We start from the raw sequence: 27,900 nt of genomic DNA, 5'->3' as shown, positions 1-27,900 counted from the left end.
ATTACCCCATGCAATGGTTGGTCCCATAACCCCTCAGGAAAGAAACCCCAAAACACACCTGCGGCACCGCCGCAGCCCGCGTTCCGGTTTCCAACAGGGCTATCCCGGGCCTACGGGTCAACGAGCATTACCCCGGACCGGGCCCGGTGATACGGGGGGCACAGGGTCCCCCGAGGAGGTTAAAACCACCCCAACAGGCCCCTCAGCGCCAAGCGCAAGAGAAGAGCGTAAAAATGGAAGACCAGCCCCAGCACCCCGCACTCGGTATTCCCAGGAGGTTACCCAACCAAGTACCAACCAAGACCAACCCGCACAGCGGTCGAGATCCGACGAGATCGGACGCGTACAGGTCGGCACGGCCGTAAGCCATTACGACAGTGCAGAATACAACGCACCTAACTAGGGTCCCATAACGCTCAACCCTGTGACACCCGGACCGACCTAGTATTTTTCCCCCGAAAAAATCCCAAGTCCCTCAGGGTACCAGAACAGCAGATCTGCATCCCCAGCGGACAACGGGTGCAACTGATCTGGACCAGCGCGACCAGAACCAGTCCCGTGCCCTAACCACGCCGACCTGCCAACCCCAGGAGAAGGGGCAGATATGCGTGTTGATCCCAACATAAAAAAAGAAAGGCGCCACCCAGACGTGTCGGTATGAACCGCGCCCAGTGGCCCACCCCTAGGGCGTGAGACCCTTCCCCATATGACCAGACCCATTCCGTCACCATCCCCTGACATGAACGGGAACCCATCGACAACCACACAGGGTGTCGGAAGAGGAAAAACCCCCATCCCAATTGCTCCATAAAAACGCTGTTTCACCCAAGCAATCAAGGCGCGCTAGTCAGCCAATGGCCCAAAAGCACATCCTGAGCTAGCACTATGTGTGCGTTCGGACATACCCACATCAACAATAGGCCGTTTAGACCACCATATTGAATCCCCAAGACGCCCAGGGAAACGACAAGAGGGGCGAGATGCAATCAACTCCATGAATGAATGAATGAAAAAATTTACCCAAGAGACTGCAGAAAAGGGTACAACCCAGTACGGCAATACACACAATAGGATAAGGGGAGGCAGACCTGAGAAAGACGTTAGTCTTGTTTCCATCAGGGACCCTCATTTCCAATCCATCAAGACACATTCAACTCTTTATAAAAATAAAGAAAAGGCATCACCCGTATGACCCAACTGCACAGCTGGGAGTAAAAACCCTGTTTTTCACATGATTTTAATCCAGTCACTCCTTTTAATCAGAGTGTAAAACCAGACCCTCCCAGAAACACCTTCCCACATGAGACTATGGTCAAGAAAAAAGATATGTAAACTGTGAGACACGTGACCAATAGACTCAAGTTTGACACATAAACCGGGCGCAGCAGGCCTGTGAGCCCTGCGCCCAACCTCGACATCTTTAAGACACCAGCTCATGGAAGGCGTCGCCATAGCAACAGCGCTACAACGGGCGGGGAAAAACCTACCGGATCCTGTCATGTAACAGGAGTCGGTAGAATACCCCTCCCCCCCCCCCCCCCCCCCCCCCCCCCCTGTCAAGCACTGGCTTGGCCCTGACTGGCTCAGCAGAAAAGATCAAAAATCCCCTAAACCAATCAAGTGGGAAAGGAGGGGTTTATTCGACACCCCCTCCCGAAAACACAGCCTTTATCCCTACACACAGAAAAACAACCGTAGCCATCTTGAAAAACCTCCGGTAGAAAGCAAAGCATAGCGAAGCTAATACAATGCCTGCTACCTACAAGAAATGTAAAAGGTTTTACAACAAAACACAAGTCGCCTGTGCGTGAATCCTATACCCGTTGCCTATGTCATACATAGGAAAAAACGCTGAACGAGAGTAAACGGCTAGGCCGTGAAAAGTGTGCGTACGAGTATTACTGCAACTAAACAACACAGCATTGTGAAAACACATATACTTAGTTAAAGCAATGGAATAACACCAGTTTTAACTGCATGTGGAGCATCAAGCTAAATAGAACCTATTACCGAGTGTACGTTGCAGACCTTGCTTAACCTCGTAACACAACACAACTCACCCCACAACATAAAACAGGGCAGATTCATATATACACAACCCCACCATATGATTTGTTTGAAGAAACACACAGTTTGTTCGGCCAAAACACAGTCCCCCTTATGTCGGGGAACTTTTTTTATTAAATAACTAAATAATGTTAAGGCACAAAATCATAGAGGGGCCGGGAAGGGTGTAGGAGAGGGGACACAGAGGGGAAAAAGTCACTCCTAACGGCGTCTGCCACCTCGCGCCGCTCGAGTCTTGCCACCCCGGGGAGCCCCGGAGGGACGGTAGGTTACAGTCTGCTGGACACGACGTTCCCTACCGTCTCCTCCGGTCTGGGATGGGCCGGCGGTGGCAGAAGCGCCGTTTCGTCCCCTGGCCCTCTTGGCAGGGCCAGCAGCGGCGGCGGAGGCAGTGGTAGCGGCGACGGAGACAGCTCGACGTCGCGGAAGCCTTCTGCCTCCACCGGCAAGGACGGGAGGCGGAAAATGGGGTTGGAGGATGGATCTCTCCTCTGCCATCTCTCTGCATGTTGAGGTCATCAACTGCAGGGCCTTCCCGAACAGGCCAGCGTCGGAGAGGGCGGCCGTCAGAAGAGGAGCTCTCTTCTTCTCTGGCACACGGGCCTGCTCCAGCCAAAGGTGACGCTGGCCCAGGGTGGCCAGGGCGCGCACTTTCCCCATGGCTATGGCCAGCACCTGGGAAAGGTGCAGGACAGCTCCCGCAGCCTGGGTGATCTGATCACATTTCACCTCGTTCAGATCCGTGCCGCCCGTCATTATCCCCGATACAAATCTAGCCAGGTGGGCGATGTTAGACGCCGCAGCCAGCGATTGTGTACCAGCGGTGAACGACTGGTCACCCCAATAAGCCAATCGCCTAGCCGATTTCCCCTGGAGGACCGGCTTGCATAGGGGTTCCCACACCATATCCGGACAGAGGAGCGCGGCCATCGGACTGTCAAGCCGAGGCACGCCCTCCCCCATACCTTTGACTAACCCCGACACCCGCGTAACTGGTACGTAGGCGGGAGTTAGTCCCATGATGTTGGACACCGCCTGACCCCGACGAACATAGGCCCCCATCGATGGGAAAAATGGGTAGACAACGTCCACCCCTCTCACATTGCGGCGGCGGCTACCGCCATGAGCTCGGGAAACAAGGCCCGCAGTTCCCCCTGCGAACCTTCCACCACCGACCCCGCATCCCTCACATACAGCAGGCTGCGACTGGTCAAGGAGCCACAATCCGATGCGGCCGACAGTAGGGCATCCTGCCGATGAGGCCAAGGTGGTTCCTCGACATCCTCGAACAGGGCGCCCCATGGAGCCATTTCCCCCCCCTCCGGGGTCTCCTGAGGAGGGATACTCTTCTCCACGGGGCCCTCATACAAAAATCCGTCCGCCTCGTCCATGAAGTCCTCAGTCTCCATCGGAAATCCCGAGCCGGACGCATCTTCGCTGGTCTCCAGCAGCTCCCCAAACCCAGGCCGTTCGTGTCTGCACGCCACCATCTTGCGACGCGAGCGAGCAGACGCGAAAAGTTTGCGTCGCAAATCCTCCGGCTCCAAAACAATCCCCCGTTCATCAACGGGCGATTCCCCAGAACCAGAGGAACCAGAGTCGAGATCAGGCCATCGCCGGAGCGACGGCACCGAACCCTCGGCTCTTCGGTGAGGAAAACTATCCACCGGCAGTCTCCCGGGCTGGGTCGGCAACCACAAGAGTGGCAACAGCCCAGCACCGAGGCGCACGACGGAGGCGGGAATGGAGAACCGGTGGTGAAGAGTAGGTCTAGCGGGTCTACTCTCCGCGGAATACATTATGACCCAACCTTTTCTTGTACAACAGATGTGAGAGAAGAAAAGATTAAGCACAATGTAAACCAGTCACAACTCTTTTCAACTAACAACACGTCAAGTGGGGTACTACCGAGGCACTTCCTTGTGGTGAAAGCGAGAAGGAGGAGAGCAGGTGACCACACACCTGCTTATGAAGGTAAGCTGATGAGGGGTGTGGTCAGACTAATACTGGTATTAAAGGTATATTTGTGGAATTTTATTCAGTATGCGTGCACGTACGCGAGGGAGTGCAGTAGTGATGCCAAGCAGAGCCCCTAACGGAACAGAACTATATTGAGTGATACTCCTTTCTTTTTAGTGGTCAGGACTGAGTTAGACCCCGGGTCAACATTGACCCGCTAACAACATGAGGGTTAAGCATGGCGCCCAATCAGTAAGACATTTTATATAAACACACATTTTACACACAACATGTTTGATTATTATAATGAAGCCTTGACACGATGAGTTCTTTTTTTTGTATCAAATCTTTTTTAATTTTCCAGGTTTTACATGAAACAAGACACAGCACAATACAGTTACCACAATAATAAACAAGACATCACAGGACAGATACAGCAATAATAATAATAATAATAATAATAATAATAATAATAATAATAATAATAATAATAATAATAATAATAATAATAATAATAATAATAATAATAATAATAATAATAATAATAATAATGACAAGACACTTAATAATTCAAATGAATACAAATGAAGTTATAATATAAATGAAATATATAAAGGAAGGAACAGGAGAGAGTTCCACAGCAGAGTTCTAGGCTCTGTACACAGCAGAGAGTTCCAGGCTCTGTTCACAGCCTGGATACCGGCCGGTGTGAATGGCCTAAGTTCCCGCGACCATCAGACCCACAATGACAGGGGCCCAAAATACCCCACCCGCATAGAAACAAGGTAGAATAGAAATTCCTCTGGGTGGAAATAAAGGCTGTATAAAATATATAAATTAGTACTACTGAGTGCAAATTTACAATGACGTTGAGAAATACAAACATAATAAATATAAAGAAAGAAAACAATTACCGTAAATCCTCGAATATAGGACGGGTATTCTATTTACCTCAACTGCAAAGACCACCTCTGGCCTTTATTAGAGAGAGGCTTATATAAGAGGCAGGCCTTAATTTAAAAAAAATTACACTCATGGACATAATCCCTTCATTTTCAGACTTTTATTGCATTATTATTATTATTATTTCTTTTTAATACGTACATTGTCTGTCTACATTTATTTAGACTAGCATTGGTATTTAAATATTGAGTGCTGTTGAGTAATTGTGGGATTAACGTAATTCACACACTGAAGTTCGAACTGTCTATACTAGGTTGCGGGGATGACTTAGCGTGTGGTACCTACCTTCTTGACTTCCTCAGTCGAATCGAGTTGATGATAACATGCAGTAGCTTATATAGATAGCGAACGTTAACGTTTGCAAACGAAGTCAACGTCATCCAGCTGACACCACAGATCTAGATATTATGACAACGTTAGCTAGCGCTAAAGCTAACGCCAACCAGAGGGAAACGTTAACTTACAGTCGTCAGTGTAGCGGGAGGCAGCACTTGATTTGCATTGGCAAGAGTTTATCTCATTCTATATCACAGCACGAAAAATAAAATAAAAACTTTTTTTTGCGACCTTATATTGTAGACCGGCCTGTATTTGTCTGCATGTAAAACCCCCGTCCATTATAAGAGGCCTGTCCTTTAATCGAGTACCCTCCACTATTAGAGGATTTACGGTAGAGACAAAGTCAATGAATTAAACATTTAAAATAATTAAAAACAACTGCAGACTGTGGTGAAGTGGTTTTCTATTAACAATTTAAACTGACCAATAGATACTAATGCATTGAGTTTTAAAGTGCATTGCAAAATATTCCATGTTTCTCGGGCACTGCTGAAAGCAGATTTTTCTAATTCAGTGCAAAATTTCACTGGTCATCATGACCGTCTACTTGGGCTGGCTGCTTGTGCTGCTGCTGCTATTAATTGCATCTTAAGTGTTGTTTTCATTATGAGTTTAGTCATGATTATACCAAATAGGCTACACATCGAATATGATTAATTTAATAATTAAATAATTAAAATGTAACAACCGCAGTTGTCACGTGGTGGTGATGCGGGACAGCCCTACCTACCATGCATGTCTTTATGGTCGCGGCGGCCTCGCCATCCTCCTCATCTTCACTGCTCTTCATTGTAAACATCATTGTCGTGACATTTGTCACCTGGGGCTGGGCAGCCCTGCTGCTGCTTGTGCCGCCGGTGCTGCTAGCTTCGCTTGCTAGCTTCTCCAAAGCATAATTCCCATTTCCGGTTGTCCCGACGCCGCAAGGCCCTGTGGCTGCCTCGGTCGGGTCGCTGATTTTTGTGATACATTTATCAAATGAACCTTTCAGCAAGGTATTGAACACTTCTTTTTTCTTTGCTTTCTTTCTTTGTTCATTCCCTGAGGCAAATTTCCTCCATTTATCGCGTTCTCGCGACATTGTGTTTAAATTCTTTTACCACCACTCAGTCACACCATCCACCTTACACACCTGTCCTGACCACCAGTCCACGTGCCAGCCAGTGCTTAACACTTTCAGTGCCACCAGGTGGCGCCAGACTTAGTGCTGGAATGCCACCATCCACTTTAATGTTAACGTTAATATCGCCTAATCTATGTTTTAAATTATGGCTATGTGTCTAATCTGCCAGTCGCTTATCAAATAATCATTTTCCAGTCAGTGCTGTCATGGCAGATTGGTTTTTTATCGCTTCATTTACGTTTGAGAGCATTTTGAAAAGCACCCGTTTTGAGGTAAAAAACAGCCCATTCTGGGCCATTCTGTGTTAATCGTCTTTTACTGGAATATTCCAGAACGTTGATATTTGTCGGCCTATTTATGAATCTTTTTCAAATAAACGCTAGATGATCAATATTATACGTACACGCACGCCCATTCGAGGCACACGCTGATAATAGCTGCTTTCATTTCCTCGTCGATTTTACAGTGAAACCGCTGGAGCACATTTCACAAAACAGCTTATATCTTCATCAAAACGAGTCTGATTATCCTAACACTGATAACATAGATTCCTTACCTGACATCAGATGGTATCCAACTGGTCTATTCCAATTCCTGATCACCATTCGAAAAAATCGATAAGTGTATAGATCTAACGTGTATACAGTAGAGTACAGTACAGGATTTTTTCCCCATCCATTTTCATTGAGTCCATTCCAAAATCCCTGATGTCATCTGGGAGACGATAGGGGGCGCTCCACATCTAATTGCCGGCGGCTCTTGGGTAGGCTAGGGTAGGCTCGCGTGATGCAATATGATTTCAGATCGAGAAAAAAAATAAAAATAAAAGAAATTCCGAGAAATCTCGTGAGTGGCTTTCAACGTGACTATTATAAATCCGAGAAAACTCGTGAGTGGAAATCAAAGTGTTAATGGCTGCTTTTTTATATATAGTGCGCCGCTTGATAGAAGACGCAGTCACGCTGTCGCAGGCATAGTGAGGCAGTTTATATGAATATTACTATTCTACAAACGTGTCTAATGTGAAATATATAAGCATGTAAGCAAAACTAGATTTTAGGTCTGTGATGGAAAGTGATTGTTAACATTCTATTTATAATATTTTTATATATATATATAAAAAAATATATAATCTTTTAAAAAAAAAATGTTATGCCTCCTAGGTGCGAGGCCCTGTGCGACCGCACCTCTCGCACGTCCCTTGCGCGGCCCTGCGCGTGTTATACCGTGGTGAATATAAGTATAGTTTTAGAGTGATCCTGTCTAATCCCAGAAAACTACGAATTTCACTAAAAGCGTTGGCGTTTCTCGCCTGGACACGCTACTATTTCCAAATCAAATGTATATAATAGGTATTATGTTTCATCATGAATGCATGAAAGGGGGGGGGGTGCTTTTATGCTTTGATCGTCACCAACGGCATACGTTGTGGAGTAACGTTACACACACACATGTTGCGATCGATGTGAAATCATGGTTGGATCAAAGCAGGATTGATATCATTAAGTCCTTACCTTCACTAGGAGGTACCCCAAAAAGAATATTCCAATTGTCTGATCCTGAGTCCCAGTATTGGTGTCCATCGTGTCGCCAACATAATCCACCACAACAGATGCATTGGGGGCATTTGACGCTTCTCAATGCAGTCGCGATAACCGATCGACTCACCTGACAAAGAAAACTGCACCCGGAGACATTTCAATGTTACACAGGCCAAGGTATAAGGTTTCAAATGGTGCTCGATACTGCCACCTGGGAGGATGCGGCTGGTATTGCACTTTGGCGATCTCAGGATGATTCCCCATGTTAACCCCGAGTCCATGTGCCTGTAATGAATAGAAATATAGAATAAAAGAAATAACAATGAAAACCCGACTATACTCGGGTCTGGCACTGAACGGCTGGCGAGATATCCCGACTATCCTCGGGTCTCGCGCTGATTGAGTTAACCTCTTCCACCCGTGCGGTCCATCAGCAGACCGCAAATTACATCACGTCATAAATCAATCTCTCCAGACTGTTTGACAAAAAATAAAAAACGTATTCAAGTATAAACATCATAACCATGTTACAACAGCAGTTATAATTAGTGTGGGTGACCTGGCGAAGCCAAGTTGCCACCCACACTATAGTAATCTATACTATTCTTTATTTATTTATTCTTTATTCCACCGATTTTGCAATTCGTGAATGCACCACACACCTAACACCACACACCTAACACCTTTCAAAAACTCGGAAAAGTCCGAATATTTTTAAAAACTCTGAAAAGTCAAAATTTTTGAAAACTCCACGCCTGGTGATATGCACGCCTGGTGATACTAAATACAAATTGAACTCTGGCATTTGAAAGATAAGATTTGGCACAATCCATAAATGTGGGAATTGGCTATAATAAGGCCATTTATAAGCCTGCTATTCTATATTCTATAATAATATTTCAAATTGCATTGGTCCGGATGGGAGAATTCAGTACTGTATCTACAAAACCTTCTGTTTAATCATCTTCTCTTTATTAATTTCCTTAGATTCTTTGTACACGTAATCTCAACTGTACTGAACGAGATCAGTGGCAGTTTTTCATGTCTGGTCATTTTTAGCATGATGTTATTCACTGTCAAAGATGCAAAGAAAAATCATAATTCATATTCTCCTTTGTTTCATCACAATTTAAGCAAGCCTAGTAATATACACAATATTTCTGACACTGGGAATACATTCATAGATGTCCCTAGATACCAAGAACATGCAAATGGACCTTGTAGAAGTGGAGCAATATTCCATTTACTTAGGTATGTATTTTAGACAGATTTTTCTGAAAATAGGGCTCCGGGTGTTAAAGTTAGAGGTTATATATGATTGCTAGTAACTGTCTAACTATGCATAACTGTTTCCACTAGAGGGCGCTATAGGCGGAGCCGCTAATGCTACCGCCAGGTGGAGGGTATTTAAGGAGATGTCTCCTCCCCCTATATCTCTTCCCACCTGCCTCTCACGGAGAGGAGAACTCATGTGCTGCTGTGTGCAATTGTAAAAAATAAACCACGCCGATTAAAGGCTGAAGGGAGAAACCATGTCTCATGAACATATTATTGTCGCCCCATAGCCAGACTCTGTCAACACCGGGCTTAAGAGGTTAATATTCTATTCAATGTCACGGACCTGTATGTTGCCGTTAAAAGGCATACTGGGACCCAGAGGGTGAAGTACCGGCCAGATCCTGCTAGTAGGCAGTATCGAGAGTGCAGTAAGGAGTGCAGGGGAGTAACTGGGTGTTACGTTTAAACCGTTCCGGGCACAGTTTTTTAGTACAGGGAAGCCTAGGGCTTCACTTGATCGCATTGAATCGTTTTCGGGACAATCGATGCATGTGTTGTGCCGTATTATGTTGTTGACCAAATGGACATCAGATGGACCAGATGGCGATCAAACAATTGGAATATTCTTTTTGGAATACCCCCGACCACAGGTAAGGACTTTCTGATGTCAATTCCAGCTTGATCGTACAATGTTTTCATACTGATCCAGCTGATCGGCGTGTGTTGTGGTAATAACGAATGCCGTTACTGGCAATCAAAGCATCAGAAACGACCCCCCCCCCCCTCCACTTTCATGCATTCATTATGAAACATAATACCTATTATCTACATTTGATTTGGAAATAGTAGCATGTCCAGGGACGAAACGCCAATGCTTTTAGTAGAATTCACGTTGCACCCTATAGCCAGCTTCCCAGGAATTAGCCCGGATCATTCCGAAATTATACTTATTACTTATACTTATATACTTATACTTATATTCACCACGGCATAACGCGCAAACATATTCATGAAAAAATTATAATTTTTTGCATCTTGGACAGTGTTATGTAGTACGTACGTAGTATTTTGTATGTAGGTAGGTGTAGTAATAAGACTCAGGAAGCAGGTTACTCTTTTAGCCTTTTAGTCAAGCAAGTTAGCATGGTAGGTTACAGCAGGGTACATTCTGTCCTATTCTCCTTCTGCGTGTACACTTCTTCTGCACACTTCAGCTGTAGGCATAACAGGGCATTGTATCAACTACGCCCCATAGTGGAGACTCTTGGGAAGTACATCTTCAACATGCATTACAGAACACAACAGATAGAAGATAGTTACTGTCAAATGACCTTAGTATTGTATCTAGGGATGTCCGATATTATCGGCCGACCGATATTATCGGCCGATATCGGCAGTAAAATGTGATATCGGAAAATATCGGTATCGGTAAAAAAAAATAATATATATATATTTTTTTTTAACCTTTATTTACCCAGGCAAGCAAGTAAAAACCAATTCTTATTTTATTTATTGTCAAAAGTATGCATTTTGGTTTAATTCAACAACAAGAGATATGTAATGTTAATTTTTACTTTTTTTATTATCATATTTTGCACAGATAATGCTTACATTTAGAAAGCCTTTTGAATGCATCCAGTGAAATTATTAGTTACCTGAAATTATTCTGTTTTTTTGGGGGGAAACCCTGCATATATCGGTATCGGTTGATATCGGTATCGGTATCGGTATCGAAATTAAGAGTTGGACAATATCGGAATATCGGTATCGGTAAAAAAGCCAATATCGAGCATCCCTAATTGTATCCATAGCTATAATATAGATATAGCTCTACAAACAATGTGACACACTCCTATCTTTAAAGCGTGGCCTAGCTAGAACAGGATGAGGAATATCCTTGACCCTGAATGAGTTAACATACACGTCTGTATTTACCCTGCAATGTTCAACAACAGCCTAATGTTATGACAAAGTCCACACATTTGAGATTTATTATTACAATCTTCTGAACGACCAACATCTCTAATGGGGGCTTGTCCAGTGGGACACGGTGTGTTCTGGCAGCACAGCTTTTTTACCTGCTACAACACGCTCCGTTTCTGGATGTTTCTGACAGAAAGCCCCATTCGAAAGAGGAGGGGCACCGGCGCTGTTGTGTGTGGAAAATAGGCCAATGCATAAACATTGGATTCGGCCTTAGTAACGCCGACAGTCAGGCTCTGTGGAGCACTTCTGATTGATCACACTGGCGGGGGCTCGTCTCGGCATGGGTGTAGTCTTAGGGAGGGTTGTGCCTACCACTGATTCTATATTAATTGCATATGCTTTTTAGATCAACTATTATCATTTTCTGTCGGCTTGACAAAGGGTTAACTCCCTCACACTCCCACTGGGTGAGGAATAGAGTTTCTATTGATGTTGGCTTTGCTCCCACATCCCTTACACGCTGCTGTGTGAGGGGCTCGACTTTTGGCTGAACAGTGTGCAAAAAAGGAGAGCTTGAGACTAGTCAAACAGAACAGAACGACATCTCATCTGTGCTTCAGTGAGCCTAGTCTTTCTGGCCAACCTGAAGCACTACAGAAGTCGAAAATGCAAGTATCAGCGTTTAGGTTTGGTAATAAACTAGCAGTTGTTTTTTTCCTGCCGCCTATGAATCTATATACGTTTGGTTATAGGCAAGATGAAATGCAAACCTACTTCTGTTGTTTGTTTATTTAATACAACTGCAGCAATGTACAAACAACAGGGTCCTTTTCCAGGCCAACAAACGCAAATGTTTATTAAATACACTAATGTACACATTCTTGTAGGCTACAATTACATATTGTCACAAATTAGCCCTGCAACAGTAACCAGCAGGCAGACAATAATATAAATTATAATGTAAAATTATGCTTCGACAGGCTGGTCCTAGCTGATCTCAAGCACCCTCAGTGGACAAACACCATTTCGCCTAACGTGAGAATAAGCGGATGCCATCTCCTCAGCACTACACTCCGCCCTCTCCCACCTAAACAACAGCAACACTTGACTTCCTAACCAACAGAACCCTAACCCTTCAACACCGGGGCGGTGTCCCGCAGGCCTGTGTGCTGAGCCCTCTCCTCTACCCACAAGCCTATAGGGAGCCTACAGGGAGGAGGTCCAGCACAAAGGAGCTCATCGTGGACTTCAGAAAGAACAAAGCAGGCATGCATGACCACATCCATATGAACAGGACAGAGGTTGAGTGTGTCTCCAGCTTCACGTTTCTGCGTGTCCAGATCTCCGAGGACCTCTCTTGGACCCTCAACACCTAACCCTACCAAACGACATTACCATATAATCTGTAGCTTTTTCTAGGATACTGCATATGTAATACACATGGGATGGGCATTTTCCAACGCTGCAATCATACAAACACATGTTTTATGATGGAGTTTCGGTAAAGTACACGTAAAATAGACATTACCTTTGTGAAAAGATACACTACCATATGTTTCTTCACAAAATCATCTGGGGGGGGGGGGTCGTTTTCCGAGGCTGCGATCAACAGAAGAAGCTGTATATTTGCTTCATCGATTTCACGAAGGCCTTCGACAGAGTTGAACATACAACATTTATGAGAACAATGGAAGAATTCAAAATACCAGTTTCTGACAGAAGAATAATTGCCAACTTATACTGGAGGCAGAAGGCTAATGTTAGAATAGGAAAGGAGAAATCAAGAGACTTCCCGGTGGAGAAGGGTGTAAGACAAGGATGCATCTTGTCCCCTGTACTCTTTAATATGTACAGTGAATCACTGATGAAAAAAGGTCTGAGAGGAGGGAAAGGAGTAAAACTTGGCGAAGAGAACATCACCAATATAAGATACGCGGATGACACTGCTATAGTCTGTAACTGTCAAGAAGATCTACAGGACATGATGAATAAGCTGAATGTCGAATGCAAAAACTATTGAATGTCGCTAAACACAAAGAAAACTAAAGTAATGATCATTGAAAAAACACGAGGAACTGTTTGTAAAATATAGGTGGACGGAGAAAAACTTGAACAAGTGAAGGAGTACATGTACCTTGGAATCTGGATCAGTGAAGGTGGAAGAGCTAACATGGACATTAAGAGAAGAACCGGAATTGCAAAGGGCGCATTCTGGAACCATAAAGAATTATTGAGAAGAAACATAAGTTGGAAAACGAAGACCAGGATTTTGGAAACGTATGTTATGTCAGTCTTTTCATACGGAGTAGAAGCATGGACGCTGAATGAAGAGGCAAAGAGGATGATAGACTCTTTTGAAATGTGGACGCTGAGGAAGATGCTGAAGATAACATGGAAGGATAAGATCAAGAATGAGGAGGTACTGAGAAGAGCGGATATGCAAGGAGGACAGCTGCTGGAGAGGTTGAAAAAGAGAAAGATGGAGTTGTGCAGGCATGTTCTGAGAGGATCCAGCGGGGAGATGTTCAAGAAGGTGGTGATGGGAAAGGTGGATGGAAAGAGAGGAAGTGGAAGACAAGAAGAGGCTGGGTAGACAACGTCTGTGATTGGAGCGGAGTGAGAGGCGGAGTCACAGAGTTGGAGAGAAGAAGTGGGGACAGAATGGGTTGGAGAGTGATAGGCAACCTTCGGAACGAAGAAGCCACCTAATGATGATGATGATCATACACACGCATGTTTTATGATGGAGTTTTGTAAAGTACACATAAAATAGACGTTACCTTTGTCAAAAGATACACTACCATATGTTTCTTTTCCGACACTGCGATCATACAAACGCATGTTTTATGATGGAGTTTCGGTAAAGTAGATGTAAAATAGAAGTACCTTTGATTTAGAGGTACTCCATTTCTCACTTCGAGTCCAAGTGTCTTGAATCAGAACAAGATCAATACATATAACGTTAGGAAATGCACCTTATCGTCCATAATCATCATCCATATAATCCATTTAGTCTTTTTCATAATATCCAATAGTTCACTCTAGTCTAGGCGATCGCCATTGTCGTCCTGCTCACAGCTGCTCGCAACCTACTAGTAGAGTGAGTCCCTATAGTTGTTTGGGGGCTGGGGCCACCCCACACTAAGCTGGGCCATGCATGTTCATAAGGTAGGCGATACTGCCACCTGGTGAGATTCAATCGTCATTGCAATTTGTCTGCGTGATATGTCAGGTATGGTTAGGGTGACCAGATATCACGCATTGCGCGTGATTGCACAGCAAAACTGTCTCTTTTCACGCGTCACGCAAATTGAGACCATGTCCCTCTTAGTGGTTGTCATCTGCGCGAACGTCGTCGTCCCCAGCCAATGGAACCCCGAACGCGGAAGTGAAGCTCCGTTGGGGAAAATATACACACAAGCGGGGCCTATTTGAAATCTCCGCGATAGCAAAGAGCTGAGTGACAGTGACACTGACAGCTCGTGCGACCCGCCATTAAGAAGAAGACAGACAGCTGCCTAGAACACACTCGTACTTTAAAAAATGCAGGACACACCAAACAAAAAGAGGAGGTGTAGTTACCGTAGCGAATGGAAAACAGAATACCCATGGGTGAGAAATGTCGAGGGGGATGCAGAGAGGGTTTATTGTGAACTTTGCAATAGTTCGTTCTGGGGGCGAATTTGATATAAAACGACATAGACAAGCTGAGTCCCACAAGAAACGGGTTACATAAAAGAGACGTCAAAATCCATGTTCGCATTTCTCCGACCTAAAGACGTTGGACAAGCGGACAAAATAACTGCTGCAGAGGTAACAACTGTTTACCACACTGTCCAACATGCCCAGTCATACAGATCAGAGAACTCAAAACGCCTGCGGTTAAGCCACGGGAGGAAACAACCAAAGGTGTGTTAAATTTATGTGTGTATGAGGGTGTAGATTCCCTTAGGGAAAATGAAATATATTCCAAATATATTAGGAATTTAGTGGGAGTATTGCCAATATATTATTAAATGTATTACAATAACAATATATTATCAAAGGATATATCCACAATATACACATGGTAATTATATTGGTGTGTATATTATTCTATTTCCATATATTATGATATGGTTGGAATGGATATTGCCATATATTTCACTAAAATATATTAATAATATACTGCACACATATATATTTTTGATAATCACACGCTCAACTTCCTGCAGTCAGAGTGAACTGAATACATGCATTTCATAGCAAATATTGAAATAGCAGTAATACCACATTCATTATGAATCCCTGGACTTGTGAGTTGAGACTTGTGTTACTGTTCCTGCTCTGTTTGATAAGTGATTGTAAGTCTGGGTGGTTATTTAATGTATTTAATTTATTTTTAGTATTATTTATTATTATTATTATTTTGACACCCATTAGAGACAAAAGGAAAATAAAAATAAAATGAATAAGGGCAAAACATATTAGGCTTGTGGTCATTTTAATGAGGACAGTGGCGGATGAGCCTTGAAGGAGGGGACAGGGACAGTCCACCAAAAGGGCGGGGGGGGCTGCGCGCTGGGGGGGGGGGGGGGGGGAGGGTGTCCCACATTGTCCCTCACAAACATACCCTTTGTCCCACATTTGGTTTATTGGGACCTGGTCACCCTAGGTATGGTGCAGAAAGAGTTAATGTCGCACTAAACTTGAATCTAATCTAAAATGTAGTTGAATGCTGTAGGGCAGGGGTAGGTAACCCTAGGCACGCGTGCCTGCATAGGCACGCAGGGGCATTTTCATAGGCACAGGGGGCAGCAGTAAAAAAAAAAAAAAAAAAAAAAATTGCTTTGAAATATTATAGTGAAATATTTTGCACTGTTGTCGCATTTATCTTGTTGAAATCCTCCCACAGGTTCTTTTTACTACCACATATTTAATTGAGACCCTTTATTTGTTTATTATTTCAATTTTAGCTGGAAATACATTGCTACATCATTCAGTAACATTTGCAGAGCCTTATAACAAAAACATTATTACGGTCACCATTGTGATCAGTGGGATTAATCAACAAATGGTATTATTTATTTTTCTATTTCATTGAACATTGCACATGTTAAAAGCCATTTTTTTTCTCAAAATGTGAGTATTACCAAGTCAACTTGTGTTCTTAAAACAATGCCAATAAACATAGTTTTATTAGGTTGAAATAATGTGGTTGTGTACTTATTTTTCTGTTAACTTATTATGGATTGAAAACTGAAAACATTAATGCACAGTAACTGAACTCAATATTTTTAAGTTCTGGTAACTTATTATTATAATTTTTTTTACAGTGTAGTCTTGCGATCAATCAAAACTTATTTACACGATATACCTCACATTCACCCTCCATTCACATCCTGGTGTTCTCCTGGTGTTCTCCATTAGGCCTGTAGGTGGAGCTATGACAGCACACGTACAGTACACACACCGATGGTGTGTGATGTGTCCAAAAATTAATGGGCAAATGTGAGTGAAATGGTCGCACTGTATGCAGCTGTTTGTCTGCATTGCATTCCCCCCCCCCCCACTCAGATTTAGGGTTGATACAACCATCATAATAATATTGTTAATAATAACAATAACAATAATGATGTAATCATGTAAAAATTATCATTAAAAAGACCTGATTATGAGAAAAAAAAATTACGATGCATGGAATATTGTTGAGGCACACTAGTTACAACTATATTTCAAACAGGCACTCCATGTCAAAAAGGTTGCTGACCCCTGCTGTAGGGCAATTTCATAGTGCATCTCAGAACACACAGCATGCTGTTTTTTATTAAGAAATAAAGAAGGATAATAGTTAATACTAATACAATTATGTCAAAACTGTAGGCTACAACAATTCACAGTTAAATTAAATAGGCAATATGCTACTTATTCGCCTTCATTACAAACACTTGACCTGGTCCTGGACCATCTATTTAATTTAGCCATACAACTCAATGGACAAAGCAATAACGTTGCCTGGACCCAATATGCATTGACCATATGTTCTCATACCATGCTCCGTTTTGGATTCCTTTCCACCTTGTTTCCACCTGAGCACGACATAAGAGCAAAATGGCCACCATGTGATATGGTCAATCCTGTGGTACTTGTTTTTCGGTGTTCAGAAGGACGACTCTGTATTGTCGTATTTATTGTAATGTTCTCACCTCTGTTAGAGATCCAGGCACCACAAGTTATCCTGTTTGGTTTGGACTAATGTGATATATAATATGTAGTAATAATGGGTCTCATTCCCGAACGAATTTACGACCAAAAATGTCCTCTTAGGCAGATTTCTGCCCATTTAAGACATATTAGGGCTGGTAGCGCGAGTCCCCAAATTTTCCTGAGATCAGATTTGAGCGTGGCTGAGAGCAGATTTAAGAGTGCTGAGGAACACACTTATGATTGATTGACTAATTGAAAATTGTATTAACTTGACAGACTGTGTTCTCATAGTGATTCCTTCATGTTAACGCTACAGTCCTCCTTGGAATTAATTACTTAATCATAATTAAAATAAATGACAATATTTGTACGATAAGAAATTACATTTGATGTCCAAAAAATAAATAATATGGATTAATCTGATCACAGGGCAGCTGCTTAACCATATCTAAACCAGCTATTTTGGACAAATGTATAATTACTTTAATTATTCAGATATTCAAACACAATTATGCAATTATTGTGACATGATTGAAAATAATAATAATTGAATGCCTTCTGTGGAATTTGTATTTCTTATTTGTTACACATCTGTTTTAATGATTAATTATATACATTTGAAAGAATGCAGGTCAACATGCAATATATCCCATTGATTGGTATACAATGGGACAGATCTTTGTTTGATTGATTGATTGAAAACTTTATTAACAGATTGAACATATATGACACACACGACATACAGATAGACAGTACTGCTACATCTATACATTTATGACATACCAGATTTGCAAATACAGTACTGTTTGTGATACAAAAATAGTCCAGAAAAGAGAGTATATACACTTGACGTAGAAACTGTTGGAGGAGGTTGGGTAGGTGGGGGGGGTGCGGGGGGGGGCTGTACATTGCAGGTGGTTGGGTGGGGGGGGGGGTTGGGTAGGAGGGGTGGGTGGGGGACACTGTCCACCAGCACCGGTTCCCTGCAGGGCTGCGTTCTATCCCCACTACTGTTCTCCCTGTACACCAACAGCTGTGCCTCTCTACACCCCTCGGTCAAACTCCTGAAATTCGCTGACGACACCACCCTGGTGGGTCTCATCTCCAGGGGGGGCGAGTCGGTCTATAGGAGGGAGATCGAGAGGCTGCAGCAGAGAGCTGGTGCAGCTGCAACAACCTGGAGCTCAATGCTCAAAAGACAGTGGAGATGGTAGTGGACTTCAGGAAGAAAGCAGCCCTGCCCCCTCCCATCATACTGGGAGGCACTCAGGTGACCTCCGTGGATTCCTCGGCATGACCATCTCCCGGGACTTGAAGTGGGAGCTCAACATCACGGGCCTGCTCAAGAAGGCCCAGGGGAGGATGTTCTTCCTCCGGCAGTTGAAGAAATATAAACTGCCGAGGACCATGATGGCCCAATTCTACACGGCCATCATTGAGTCCATCCTCACCCACTCCATCATCTCCTGGTTCCCCGCTGCAGCGGCAAAAGATCTTGCCAAGCTGCAGCGGGTGATTCGCTCCGCGGAGAGGGTGATCGGCTGTCCCCTGCCCTCCCTCAGGTCCCTGCACGACTCCAGGGCGCTGAAGAGGGCGAGGAAGATCATGGCCGACCCATCCCACCCCGGTCACAGCCTCTTCACCCTGCTCCCCTCTGGGAGAAGGCTGAGGATCCCAAAGGCTGTGAAAGCTCGACACAGACTGAGCTTCTTCTCCTCAGCCGCCAGGCTGATCAATGCCTCAGGTCCCCCCCCCCCCCCCTCTGCCCCCAAGTGACACTGGCACAATGACACTGACTGCACTGCACTAGTCCGTACTGGATCTCTGCACTCTTCACTTTATATATATATGTGTACTTTATTGATTAATCCCCCACTGCACTGTTTCGTTTCTTGTCTGTGTTGGTGTTGTTTACTGTGAAAAAAGATAGAAAATGCATACACTGTATTGCTGCAAAAATTACCAATGTGTTTTACACAAATGGCTCAATAAAGGAATCTGAATCTGAATCTGAACAAGAAAAACTGTACATTGGAAAATTGACAAAACCATACTTGGTCATTTACTGTACATTGGAAGGGGTTGATATAGCTATAAACCTGCATTCCTTCGAATATATCATTAATCAATTAAACTTATATTGAAATACACTATATAGCCTATACACCAACACTGAAATGACAGTGGATAAATAAATAAATAAATAAATAAGAACTAAAGCTAATCGCATGGAAATAGACTGCATTAATATTCCATAACAAGTCTTGTGTGCACCAGAATACAGTATATAGCCTATACACCAACACTGAAATGACAGTGGATAAATAAATAAATAAACAAATAAACAAATAAATAAATAAATAAATAAATAAATAAATAAATAAATAAATAAATAAATAAATAAATAAATAAATAAATAAATAAATAAATAAATAAATAAATAAATAAATAAATAAATAAATAAATAAATAAATAAATAAATACATACATACATACATACATAAATAAATAAATAATAATAAATAAATAAATAAATAATAATAAATAAATAAATAAATAAATAAATAAATAAATAAATAAATAAATAAATAAATAAATAAATAAATAAATAAATAAATAAATAAATAAATAAATAAATAAATAAGAACTAAAGCTAATCGCATGGAAATAGACTGCATTAATATTCCATAACAAGTCTTGTGTGCGCCAGTATGGCCTACGCGTCTAATGAACAGTATAGGCTTAATATATTCTAGTTACTTGTTTCATTAGGATTTAGTAGATACTATATATAGTATCAACTAAATCCTAATGCAAAAAGTCATTAATGGAATAATAAGCCTATACTGCGTTCATTCATTACGCCGTAGGCATTAATGGAATAATAAGCCTATACTGCGTTCATTCATTACGCCGTAGGCATTAATGGAATAATAAGCATATAATGCGTTCATTCATTACGCCGTAAGCTACAGTATACTGCGTGCGCGTGTGTGTGTGCGCGCGCACGCTGCGGCAGGTGTACCACAAGCTGTACTATATATGATGACAATACATATAATCTAATCTCATTTCGATGGGTCGCGCAAGACTCGCAAGGCACTTCCGCATCCATTTCCACACAGCTGCGTCATTATTTTGCCTTATAAGGAGCTCTGGAGGCGTTGTTTTGTATGCAAATGACCTGAACGGGAAAGCGATTTTGAGTTTAAGACATAATGCCATTCTCCAAGCATATATCAGATCATATCACAGGTGCGACCGTTTCAGCCACTTAAGACATATTACCAGCATGTCCGGGACTCAGAGTGAACTTGTCATTGATTCTGTCTCAGTCGGTTCCAAGATAAGTCTTCCAAGAGAACTCTTTGAAAGAAAATTGGAGAATGAGACCCAATGTAATTACTCACTTTGCCTTCCCCTTCTGTTCCCGTTTACAGCCTAGATCAGATTAAATCAGCTGATATGAAATCTCTGCTGGGTTTGTTTTTCACCTCTGTTTGGAAGACAGCATCCTCATGGTCCATTTAGCCACGTCTCTGTTGATTAACTCAAATGAAGAGCTTCAAGCGTCAGCAGCTATGAGCCTACGTGGCTTAATCTTTAGCTAGCCGTTAAGCTGTGGCAGCTATGGGAGATAGTGGATTAAATTGTGTGTAAGGATTGCAGCATGGATGAATATGAATGGATTCATATTTGCTATACCTGTGCAGACCAACGATTGTTATCATTTGATTCATTGAATCATCTGAAATATTTGGTATATTCCTATAGGCGCTATATTCTTATATATTCCACACCATAAGACCAGAGAATACAGTACATTTTAGTGGAAACATTTCTTCCATTGACTAAAATATGTAAACAGGCAGAAGTGGGGCGATACTCTCGCGGATTGTGGCTTTAAATGCTCAATGCAATTAGTTGTATGAACCATGTAGTGAAAATGCCTCAATAATGATACCACTACCACTATACCTGCAACAGAAATGCATGGATGGTTATGTATTTTTTCTTGGCTTTTACTTGATACCATCATTAACATTGTAATGTACAGTAATGATCAGGGTGGAGGTAGGCCTGTCCCCGACTAAGAATTTGTATAGTCAACTTTGATTGGCTTTGAAATTATAATTATTATTACATTTTTTTGATCATTCCATTTGGGCTGTGGGGGGTGCTTAATGTCTGAAGGAGTCTACTGAAGGCTTCTTGTCCTCTGCGAAAGCATGCAATTGGTCCATTGATGGATACATCTTGATATTTGTCTATTGTGTTCATTAGATGGGTGAAATCCTCTTTCAGTGTGTGGTATATTCTAAGCACATACCTACGGTTATTTACAGCACAATGAGGTTGTTATCTGGAAGGAGGGAAAGATCATAAGTGATAGAATGGTCTCCTCATCTGACTTCAAGTATAGCCAGCAAGGAATAAACGTGCAGTCAAGACCACAGAGTTCTAATTCAAACTCATGTATTTATTGCCGAGAGGCCCAAAGGTGAGAATGCATCAGTTACATACAGGAATTATTCATCATTTTTCATAAGACATGATTGTACAAAAGGATTGATGAGGTTTACATAATTATAGCCTATTCACGGTGGCTCTCACATCAAAACAAGTTTGCACATAAAAGTAGTCATGTTTATCAATGGAATAGACTACTCCTTTTGCCACCACCTAGTTAAACCTGGTATAAGATAGGCATCTTACTTTATATCACAACAAACAGTGATTATTCCATACAGTTTACTTACGTCGTGGCAATAGCAGTACAGTCTGTGGAACCGGTGGATGCCAGAAATCCCCCTGGGGTGGGAATATCTGTCTGGCCTCTCTCTCTCATCTCACCTTGTCCCTGTCCCTCTCATCTCACCTTGTCCCTGTCCCTCCTTGGGGTGTGGCTTCTCATTTGAACAGAGGCATTTCCTATTTAAACATTTTACCAAGTCTCTAGTGTATTATGAATTACACTCTTCCAGTATTATCACAGTTTTACTCTTTTGCTTATATTTTAATACTAAACAGTTGATTAATAGATAACTTGATATGTATTTTACCAGACTAAACTTTGGTGATTAAGCCCTATTTTCTATATATATATGGTTTACACCAGGGGTGAAATGACACTATTATCTTCATAATTAGTTTGACATTTCTAAATGGCATTCAAATACCTTTTATCTAATATGGTTTAATTAGTTTGATCTTGTTTATGAATTAGTTTCCATGATCCTATAGCAAAAGCAAGTTAGGCCTGTGCCTCTGTTTCCCTCTGTCTGTAATCTGTTAGGCGCTGAGTGTGACTTTTCAGTTCCTTTGTTTCTAGTGGTTGACCACATTTGCTTGAGTGGGGGTTTGGAATGGCTGTCTAAATACAGTTGAGTAATCTGTTTAGAGTGGGGGTTTGTTGGCTGTCTCCTGAATACAGTTTCAACAACAGCAGGGGTTTCATAGGGGCTCAAACAGTTCCTGTCACGCTAATATCCCTCCTTAGAGCACACCAATGTTTTGCATATGGTTTTCTAATTATTCACACATATTAGTTATGAAATACACAGTCAATGTTACCACATGTGCCTCTGTGCCCGTTTTCTTAGGCAGTTAGCCTCGCTGGTATGCGTGCCATTAGCGTTAGCCATGCTTCTAGGCCTCTTTGCTTTTGGAAAGAATGATAAAAAAATATATATTTATTATACTTATTATTTTATTTGCATTCGACTAAGAGGTTGGCAGTCGACTACGGCTCCTTTCGATCGATTATTCGACTATTCGACTAGTTGAGGTCAGCCCTAGGTTAATAGAAGCAGAGTAACAAAATCAATATGTGCCTGGGAGGAAAAGGCTCTTACCTAGTGCACCGGGGAGCGTGGCAGTGTCTCATTATGCTATACACTGGTCAATGAGCTGCCAAAGAGTGAGATACAAAATAACTAGAAGGGCACTCAGAGAGATGTCTATAACCACGCAAATGGGCAAAGCCCTATCCATCTGGGTAACGTCAGCTATGAAATGTCATATAGGATAGGGCTATATTTCATTCATGTCATGGAGCAAGACACCTCACTAGAATTTGTCCTCAACTTTGGAACTGCTGTCTGATTGTGCACACTGCTCACTCATCACTCACAGAACCACTGGGAACGTCTCCGTTTATGAACCACAGCGGTGCGCTTGATAAAGCACCACATCCAATTCTACTTCCACAGTCGTGAATGGTCTCTGAAATCTGTATTAGTGTTTCTATTTCACTTGTAAAGAAATCAATCTCTCCTCCTCCAGAGACTGTGCCTTTTGGCCCTAATGTGCGTTCTGCCTACTTTAGTCCAGCCATCTCGTTTGTCCAAATCAAATCAAATGTATTTGTAAAGCCCAAAATCCCAAGGTAATGCCCCCATGGGCTGTACAAATCTTCTTTAACAAGTCAAGAAGAAACATCACAATAAATCAAGAACAGAAAAACACTCCCAGATATTCCCCAATGAAGATGAGGAACAACTCACTAAAAACCTAGCAATAGGGGAAAAAAAGCACCACTGGCGATGTGGAGGAGAGAAACCTCAGATGGGCTGTTCAAAAGGGATCCCCCAACTGGATGTCGGTGATAATAGTGTTTCTATGGATGATAGACGAGTGGAGAATAAAATAGGCGAATAGTTGGTATGTACAGTATGTACATATACATGTAATAAAACACAATATGTACATGCAATAGCAACTAAGGTACATAAGAAATAAAATAGAGCTAAGAACAACTACAACAACAAAATAAAAAAATAAATTCAAGGCTCGGAGCTCAAAATATCACAATCATACAGGGAGACAGGGACAGGGGTTAGAGAGTTCCCATGTTTGCAGTGGGCAGACATAGGAGCAATATATACATGTAATAAGCATATATATATATGCATACATAGTAGCAATAGAATCAAAGTATATACAGAAATTATGAAATTAAAGTAGTAAATAGAACTAAGAACAAAGAGGCAGAGGACTACAAGCGCTAGATACAAGACAAGACGATGGGTCAGGGCCATTTGCCCCAGGGGGCAGGAGAACTACTCAGAATAGGTTGAGGTAGAGCAGGTATGATTTGACATTGTAGGTCGAACAGAAGACGATTTGAAGCTGATCCATGGGGCCAGTGGTGCTCATATCCAGTATGAGGTTAAACGGTCACTGGAATCTGTATATCGATATATCCACTCAGAGAGACAGGGACAGGGGTTAGAACATCTCCCATGTCTGCAAAAAGCAGACATGGGAGCAAATAACAGACATCCTAACTGAACTAGACAGATTAAACTATCCCGACGAGGTGAGATCAGGGTAGGCTGAAGGAGAGAGAGAAAAGATTTAGAGGATTTAACCTCTTAAGCCCTAGCCATATTTTCTGAAAATGTCACCTACAAATACATACCTAAGTAAAACATGTCTCCACTTCTACAAGGTCCATTTGCATGTTCTTGGTATCTAGGGACATCTATGGATCTCAGGGAATGTATTCCAAGTGTCAGAAACAGAAAAAAATATAAATCATTTTTTTTAGTGAATACGTTATAACACCATGCTAAAATTGACCAGACATGAGAAATTGCCACTGAGCTCATTCAGCACCTTCTTAAGATCACATGTACAAATTATCTGAGCAAATGAATAAAGGGCAGATGATTTACAGGAGGTTTTATAGATACAGTACTGAATTCTGCCATCCGGACACATGCAATTTGAAATATGATTATAGAATATCAGGGGCGGCTAAGTGGCGCAGTGGGCAAGGCGCTCGCCACTAACGCAGGAAATGCTGGGTTTCGAGCCCAGCTCTCGTCGTTGCTACCAGATTGGCTGGTCGTTCATACTAACACAATTGGCAGTGTTAGGGGTGGGAATGCTGGTGGGTGGGGATTGGACGTTGTGGACAGCGACTCTTACAGGTTGGTTGGTGCGCCTGTACAGCAGAATCAGGAAGTAACAGGGGCAGCGTGAGCCTCCCACGCGTTACTCCTCGCCACTGAGAGATTGCGCTGTACAGGTGAAAAGATGCGACAGCTGCCTCCTCGTGTACCGGAGGGGACACGTGATGCAATTGAGGCTTGGTCCTCACTGCAGCCGACCAGTGGGAGGCATAGTCTAGCAACGTTCGAGACAGGGGAGGGGAGAATTAAAGGGAGAATTGGCAAGGCGAAATTGGGATGGGAGAAAAATTTAAAAATAAGGGGAAAAAGTGGACAAAAAGAAAATAATATAGAATATCAGGCCTATAAATTACCTTATTATGGCCAAGTCAAACATCTATGGATCGGGCCAAATCTCCCCTTTCCATTGGAAAAGTTCAATCTGGATTTAGTACCACCAGGCGCCCCTGACAGGGCAGCAAAAACCGTGAATGAAATCTACTGTAAGTACAGTTACTTTTTTATAATGTAAATTGCTCCGCCATTCTTAATCAGATTGTAACACGTTTTTTTTTGCTAGAAGTTCACAGAAAGGTAGAGAAAATAACTGCATTATATTTTATGGCAATAACGTTCAGGTTTGTTCCACCCGTGAAAAAAAAGCTTTGCGCTAGAAGTCAGATGATTGACAGGGGCTGGCGTGAGCTGGGAAGTGTAGTTTTATTTTTATTCGAAAGCCCATCCAAAGCCCTGGGTCTGTTCTCTCAAAAGACTACACTCAAGTTAGGTTGCGCCAAGTGTTGCGTCAATATGCACCTTTTTCCGACTCGATGAGCCGAGATTTCTATAAACTCATATTTCACTAATAACACTTAAAATCATTGGTAAACAAACACAGTGCTGAAAATATACATTTTGACTCCTGTTTTGACAGGGCTAGGGTCTTTACTCTTGGCTACATTTGAAAAAGAAAGGCAACATTAATTAATACATTCTGTATTGATGGATTTATGGCATGATATCAAACTCCGCTCTGGCTTAAGAGGTTAAAAGCTTTGACAGAGCAGGCACCCCTGACGACAGTGGGTAATTTATTTCACAGGTAGGTAGCATGGTAGGCAAATGCTCTGTGGCCAGCGGATTTCTTTTTTACCCTAGGAATCTATAGGAGCCCCGCATTTTGTGAATGCAGAGCACGGGCGGGCGAGTATCGTGAAATGAGATCGGATAGATAGAGCGGTGCAAGCCCATTTTAAATTATGTAAGTGAGGAGCCAGTCAGATCTGGCCTGAATAGGAAGCCAGTGTAGGGAGGACAAAATTGGTGTATGATCACATTTTCTACTTTTAGTTAGTATCCGTGCAGCCGCATTTTGCACGATAGGGAACATTCTAAACACTTCCCCTTTAAACACAACATTGCCTAACATAGCTAACACAATCTTGTTGTAACTAAGATTAGCTGAAAGAAATTTCATGCATAGATCATTTATCAAGAAGACAAAAGACAATTGGCCATATAGTGACATTAATAAATACTTGACCTACAAACATGAAACTGTTCTGAGAGCACAATATTGATGTAACTTAGAGATTCGCTGGGATACGGTCTCTCATGCAGGCAGTGGGTACAGTAGGAGTATGGCTCTGAGCAGCAACCTGTGTAGTATATTCAAAAGGTGTAACTTCAAACTGTATCTATCTCAATGGTCAATGATAATTAAAATAAAGTAGTAATTTGAATTCAGATCCTTGGCCTGCTGGCAGTCTATGTTTCATCCGAATCGGAATAGACCTGTAGAAGTTATGGCTGGTGCAGACAGAATGACAGAACCACAGAAGTGATTGCAATAGAAGTCTGTTGAGATAGGAGGTTCTGTGTAGGATTGTTAGTAACTATCTAACTGTACATATGGCTGATTACACTAGTAACTGTTTACCTGCATATAATCTGCCTCCACCAGTGACTGTCTAGTTGCATAATATATTATATATCTGTTCCCACTAGAGGGCGCTCTAGGCGGAACCACCCAGGTACACCACCTTGGGGCAAGTATAAAAGTGAATGTATCCTCCCACTTCCTTCTCTCTCCCATGTCTCTCAGTAAGAGAAGACCTGTAGTAACTGCTGCTGAACATGTGAATAAATAAACCACGCCAGTTTGGGCTCAAGATAGAAACCATGCATCTTGACCACATTATTGTCGCCCTATAGCCGAATTCTGTTAACAAAGTCAATAAAATTGCACGATCAATTAATATGGCTATCAGTTATATTTTTACTTTAACCCTCTACTGCATAGGAGTCAAACTCATGGCCCGCGGGCCAAATGTGGCCCGCCACGTCATTTGATGTGGCCCCCCAAGAGCTTTTTTTTTTTTTACATTAATCTTGGGTTGAAAAATAGCTGCGTTAAAATAATTGTGGGTTAATGCGCTAATAAAGCTTTAACTTTGACAGCCTTAGTTATTACACATTCTTACACATACATGTATGTTGAACATCTGAGGTATTGATGAAGTAACAAAGGAAAAAAGCCAAAAGCACTTACTCCTCAGACATTCTTTGACAATTTTACAGCCCAAAATACAAAAAAGATCCAGGCGGAATAGGTAACAAA

Source organism: Notolepis coatsorum (assembly GCF_963971535.1).
Source record: "Notolepis coatsorum genome assembly, chromosome: 1".
Lineage (NCBI taxonomy): Eukaryota > Metazoa > Chordata > Actinopteri > Aulopiformes > Paralepididae > Notolepis > Notolepis coatsorum.
This window is presented reverse-complemented; position numbering follows the sequence as displayed.